At 45.9% G+C, this 6,033-nt stretch overlaps 1 protein-coding gene across 2 annotated transcripts in view; it reads left to right on the top strand.

Annotated features, from left to right (window-relative positions):
* Positions 1-5,259: 5,259 nt before the first annotated feature.
* The window catches only part of LOC119356089 (thioredoxin-like 3-3), a 6,754-nt gene continuing 5,980 nt past the window's right edge, over positions 5,260-6,033 (top strand). Inside the window, exon 1 of one of the 2 annotated variants that reach the window (XM_037622991.1) lies at positions 5,260-5,553. The gene's annotated coding sequence lies outside the window, so the exon portion shown is untranslated. The remainder of the gene's footprint in view (positions 5,554-6,033) is intronic. The other variant, XM_037622988.1, reaches the window with a different exon arrangement.

Below are 6,033 nucleotides of genomic sequence, written 5' to 3'. Positions count from 1 at the left end.
CATACTCATAGGAACATGTATAAGTCATGAAGAAAGCAATAGCAATATACTAAATGATCAAGTGCTAAGCTAATGGAATGGGTCAAGTCAATCACATCATTCTCTAATGATGTGATCCCATTAATCAAATGACAACTCATGTCTATGGCTAGGAAACTTAACCATCTTTGATTCAACGAGCTAGTCAAGTAGAGGCATACTAGTGACACTCTGTTTGTCTATGTATTCACACATGTACTAAGTTTCCTGTTAATTCAATTCTAGCATGAATAATAAACATTTATCATGATATAAGGAAATATAAATAACAACTTTATTATTGCCTCTAGGGCATATTTCCTTCAATACGGTGTCGTCTTGACCATATCACATCACAACATGCCCTGCAAAACCAAGTTAGACGTCCTCTACTTTGTTGTTGCAAGTTTTATGTGGCTGCTACGGGCTTCTAGTAAGAACCGTTCTTACCTACGCATGAAAACCACAACGTTGTTTTGTCAAGTTTGTTGTTTTAACCTTCAACAAGGACCGGCCCTAGTCAAATTTGATTCAACTAAAGTTGGAGAAACAGACACCCGCCAGCCACCTTTATGCAAAACAAGTTGCATGTCTGTCGGTGGAACCAGTCTCATGAACGTGGTCATGTAAGGTTGGTCTGGGCCGCTTCATCCAACAATACCGCTGAATCAAAGTAAGACGTTGGTGGTAAGCAGTATTACTATCATCGTCCACAACTCTTTGTGTTCTACTTGTGCATATCATCTACGCATAGACCTGGCTCGGATGCCACTGTTGGGGAATGTAGCATGCAATTTCAAAAAAATTCCTACGATCATGCAAGATCTATCTAGAGATGCATAGCAACGAGAGGGGGAGAGTGTGTCCACGTACCATCGTAGATCGAAAGCGGAAGCATTAGCTTAACGTGGTTGATGTAGTCAAACGTCTTCTCGATCCAACCGATCATGCACCGAACGTACGGCACCTCCGAGTTTAGCACACGTTCAACTCGATGACGTCCCTCGAACTCTTGATCCAACAAAGTGTTAAGGGAGAGTTTCGTCAGCATGACGGCGTGGTGACGGTGATGATGAAGTGATCCGCGCAGGGCTTCGCCTAAGCACTACGACAATATGACCGGAGGACTAAACGGTGGAGGGGGCGCCGCACACGGATAAGAACAATTTGTGTGTCTTAGAGGCTCCCCCCACCCCCGTATATAAAGGAGGGAGAGGGGAGGAGGCCGCCCTAGGGGCGCCCCAAGTGGGAGGAGTTCCACTTGGGCTCCTAGTCCAATTCGCCCCCCTCCTTTTATCGGAGGGGGAAAGGGGGAAGGAGAGGGAGAAGGAGAAGGAAGGGGGGGCGCCGCCCCCTCCCCTAGTCCAATTCAGACTCCTCCCTTGGGGGGGCACCCCTTGTGGGCTGCCTTGCCTCCCTCCTATGGCCCATATCTTCCCCCGGGGGGTTCCGGTAATCCCCCCGGTACTCCGATACGTACCTGATACATTCCGAAACACTTCCGGTGTCCGAATACTATCATCCAATATATCAATCTTTACCTCTCGACCATTTCGAGACTCCTCGTCATGTCCGTGATCTCATCCAGGACTCCGAACAATCTTCCGTCACCAAAACACATAACTCATAATATAAATCGTCATCGAACATTACACATGCGGATCCTACGGGTTTGAGAACTATGTAGACATGACCGAGACATATCTTCGGTCAATAACCAACAGCGGAACTTGGATGCTCATATTGGTTCCTACATATTCTATGAAGATCTTTGTCGGTCAAACCGTAATGACAACATACGTCATTCCCTTTGTCATCGGTATGTTACTTGACCGAGATTCGATCATCGGTATCTTCATACCTAGTTAAATATCGTTACCGACAAGTCTCTTTACTCATTCCATAATGCATCATCCCGTAACTAACTCATTAGTCACATTGCTTGCAAGGCTTATCATGATGTGCATTACCGAGAGGGCCCAAAGATACCTCTCCGATACTCTGAGTGACAAATCCTAATCTCGATCTATGCCAACCCAACAAACACCTTCGGTGACACCTGTAGAGCATCTTTATAATCACCCGGTTACGTTGCGACGTTTGATAGCACACAAGGTGTTCCTCCGGTATTCGGGAGTTGCATAATCTCATAGTCAAAGGAATATGTATAAGTCATCAAGAAAGCAATAACAGTAAAACTTAACGATCATTATGCTAAGTTAGCGGATGGGTCTTGTCCATCACATCATTCTCCTAATGACGTGATCCCGTTCATCAAATGACAACACATGTCTATGGTTAGGAAACTTAACCATCTTTTATTAACGAGCTAGTCTAGTAGAGGCATACTAGGGACACAGTGTTTTGTCTATGTATTCACACATGTATCAAGTTTCCATTTAATACAATTCTAGCATGAATAATGAACATTTATCATGATATAAGGAAATATAAAATAACAACTTTATTATTGCCTCTAGGGCATATTTCCTTCACACATGATTGCAACATCAAACCACCGCCGAACAAAAAGAATATAATAAAATACTAAAAAAGATTACCGAACAAAGAAACTGTAATCTAGATTATACATAAAGAAAGATAAAATAATAATGTTGATGATGATGATGGTGATGATATATTTTAACATAAGGAAGGAATAATTCTAGATGTGGTTTTTCCTCATATGAGAAATGAAAAAGTTGGAAACATACAAGATCAAGTTTCTTATACAATGAAAATAAATCATTGGATTTGTGTTGTCCAAAAGCAGAAAAAGGACAGACCCAAGCCTCTGTATAATCCTTCCCTAGTCCCCATATGACATGGGATCTTCTAGCATTGTTGCAGAAAGAAGAAATGCACAAAATATAAATATAAACGACAACAAAATTGAATGCAAGGAAGAAAAAAGAATCTAGGAGCAGGGTAACCATAAGAAAGAATGAAGAAAAATAGAAGAGAGAAGAAAAATCCCTTCCAAGAAAGAAATATTCTAGTAGTGGAGTTACCTGATAGAAGAAATAAAAAAATCATAGAAGGATACAATTAGTTTTAAGAAAGAGAGTAGTTTGGCCTAAAAGAAAGAACAAGGACTTTAGGGAGGGAAAAGAGCAAACAAACTTTAGAAGTGGCAGTTGATATTATACAACTATGCCTCACAATTGAACTATCTGGAAGATTAGAAACGGGTTAAGAAGGGCATTTGAGTGGAATTTGTGGATCCCAAGCAAACCCCAAGTGTTCTTCCAGCAAACCCCAAGTGTTTATCATCTGAGTGGAATTTGTGGATCCAATTGTCAAGAAGGGCATCAATATTATCATGGATATCAAGGATATCAAAGGCACATTTGAGATGATGTTCTAAAGCATTCTAGCTAGAGAGCATTTCATAAGCAAATGATCAATGGACTCATCCATTCCACAAAAGGGGCGATGAAGTCAAATCCAGCAGATCTCAGGAAGGGGGCCCTGAGCTGGTAGCCTTGGCACGATGATATCAATGACACATGATTTACCCAGGTTGGGGCTCACTCGAAGAGATAATACGCTACGTCCTGCTTTGATTGTATTGATTTGAAGGGTGTACAAGTTACTAGTTAATCTACCAAGAGATCGTGTATGTATAAATATTGTCGTCTACGTTCCTCACCCATCGGCTTATATAGATACCGGGGGTGCCTGAGGTTTACACATATATATGTCAGTTACATCTAGACATGACGAAGACAAACCTCTAAGTCTTGGAGTACACGCCAAGTCTTTGGAATCTTCCATCTTGGCTCTCCTTGGCCTGACGAATGTAGCCCACTGGTTGATAATCTTAGGGGTCCTCGGCCTGGCCCACATGGTCGGGAGCTGACGTGGCCAATATTTCAAATTCCCCACCGTCGGCTTGTTCTTCGGTCCCACCTATCGGTCTCTTTAGCTTGTTGGTTCAATCCTCACCGTATGTCCGGGTGGTCCCAAGAAACGGTTTTATGTGAATATATCTTCACGTTGGGTGGGAGATGATGAGGTGGTCGCTAGGTTTTATGGGCAGCTGTGGTCGGTTCTTCCCACTCCCCATCGTTGTCTTCGTCCCACCTATTTCTCTTGCGCCATCTACCATAGTCTGGATTGGGAAGGTTCTCTTTCGTATGTTGCAACGTCACAAGGAGTGTTACAGGATTCCGGAGTAAACAATGAGTCACCACACATGTCACACGATCTGCATTACCTGCTGAACATAACATCTACATTGATCTTCATCGTGCCCCACGATGGCTTATACAATCGATATCTGCTAGCTATCGAGGATCTTCCCTCGGCTCCGAGTTTGCCGATGATGCTCTTTCTTGATCTTGTTTTACACAGAGGGACATGCATAGGTTTGATATGAATTGGCCTATTACTTTTCACCATAGGTGCCAACTCCCAGCAATGCACATCTCTGATAACAAACACGATCAACTAAGAAAGTTATATGAGCATTTCCCACCAGATTCAACGCTTGCCATATTCGAACACACACTAGACAATGTGATAGGAGTCCACATATTTATTTTCGTTGTCTTCCAATAATATACCATGCACAGCTCGCGATGCAATGGCCTCTGCCGTTCGAGAAATTCTCGTATTCCATACACATTTCCAAACCGGGTTGACACACGATCTACCTTCCCATTCGGTCTTCTATATATCATTTTTCCTAACTGATAGTTTCAGTCCGTATGGCACGCGGATTTCACCGAAAACACATCCATTCTGCGCCAAGTGCCATGCCAAGCAATCGGGCCCTCTGGCAAAAAAAGGGGCAGAACAGTTTTCAATACCCGATTGATTGGCAAATTATCAGAAACTGCAGCAACTCACCTCGAATTAAAATCATTCCCCAAGCCACGGGTCAACTAAGACCCCAACTCCATTCAACACCAAGCTCCCCGGACGAGGGAGTAGCCTTGCAGTTCGCAGTTGAAAGGCAGAGGGGATCCAGCAGAGATCCCGGCAGGCACGCCGCGCCGATCGCTCGGCGGTTGCCGCTTTGCCAGGGAGTGAAACCGGAGACTCCAGTTCAGTTCTGGCTTCGATTTCCTTCCAGTTTCCAGTGCTGTGTGTGCTAAAGACTGACCGTCTCGTGGTCGTACGTACTCCGACGTACACGGGGCGTCGCAACGTTCGACTGAGGGTGGACTTGTCCTCTGCCCCTTCAAGTGTGCCAGTGCTGGGTGCGGAGCCGAGAAAAAAAAAATACTCCTAGAAGAGAGAAGCATCGTCCATCTCTTTCCCTTGCCTTTGTTCCCTCTTCCTCCCTCCTCCTGCTGACCCGACCCGACCTACCAACCCGCCTTCCCCACCGCAGCAGCTCGGAATCTCCCCTCGCCGTCCGCCCGCCCCACGGCCGCCGCCGACGCCCCCGTCCCGTGCCGCCTCCTCCAAGCACCCCCGGCCCGGCCCCTCACGGCGCGTCCCCGCCGTCCCCCCCTTTCGCTCGTCGGGGCGCCGCGTTCCTGCTGCCTCCGCCCCGTCAGCGGTCCCCGGCCGCCGGTTTCCGAGGTACGAGCTTGTTTCCGCCCAGTGATTAGCTGAGCCCCGCCGAGCCTCCGCGATTTCCGGGCGTGCCGGTGCGCGCCATCTAGATCCGCCCCTAAACTGTCAGTTGTCGCCCCGACAGCCTCTCCACCTAAACGAGGTGGGAACCCGTGTTTCCCCCGCTTTCCATATAGCATTCTGCCGATCGATCGATCGAAGCGTGCGCACTCAGTCTCGTTCCACTTCGAGCGGGGTATTCATGGCAAATGAGGTCACATGCTTGAGCAAGTGTCCGTCCGATGATGGCAACTAATTAAGAATTTGGTTGGTTCCAAGTAAATGAAAACCAAGCGCACGTGATGCCGTAGCTCATCGTATTCTTGTTCTGCTGTTGAATCACGCAAGCCAACCTAGGAGAACCTGAATGAAATACAACATATTTTTTATCTTGACACTTTGTTTTTCATCCTTCTTTTGCCCGGGAGAATCGATTTTAACCCCCCC

This window comes from Triticum dicoccoides, chromosome 2A, assembly GCF_002162155.2.
Source record: "Triticum dicoccoides isolate Atlit2015 ecotype Zavitan chromosome 2A, WEW_v2.0, whole genome shotgun sequence".
NCBI lineage: Eukaryota > Viridiplantae > Streptophyta > Magnoliopsida > Poales > Poaceae > Triticum > Triticum dicoccoides.
Note: the sequence above shows the minus strand (reverse complement) of the source record. Positions and strands in the feature narration are given on the sequence as shown.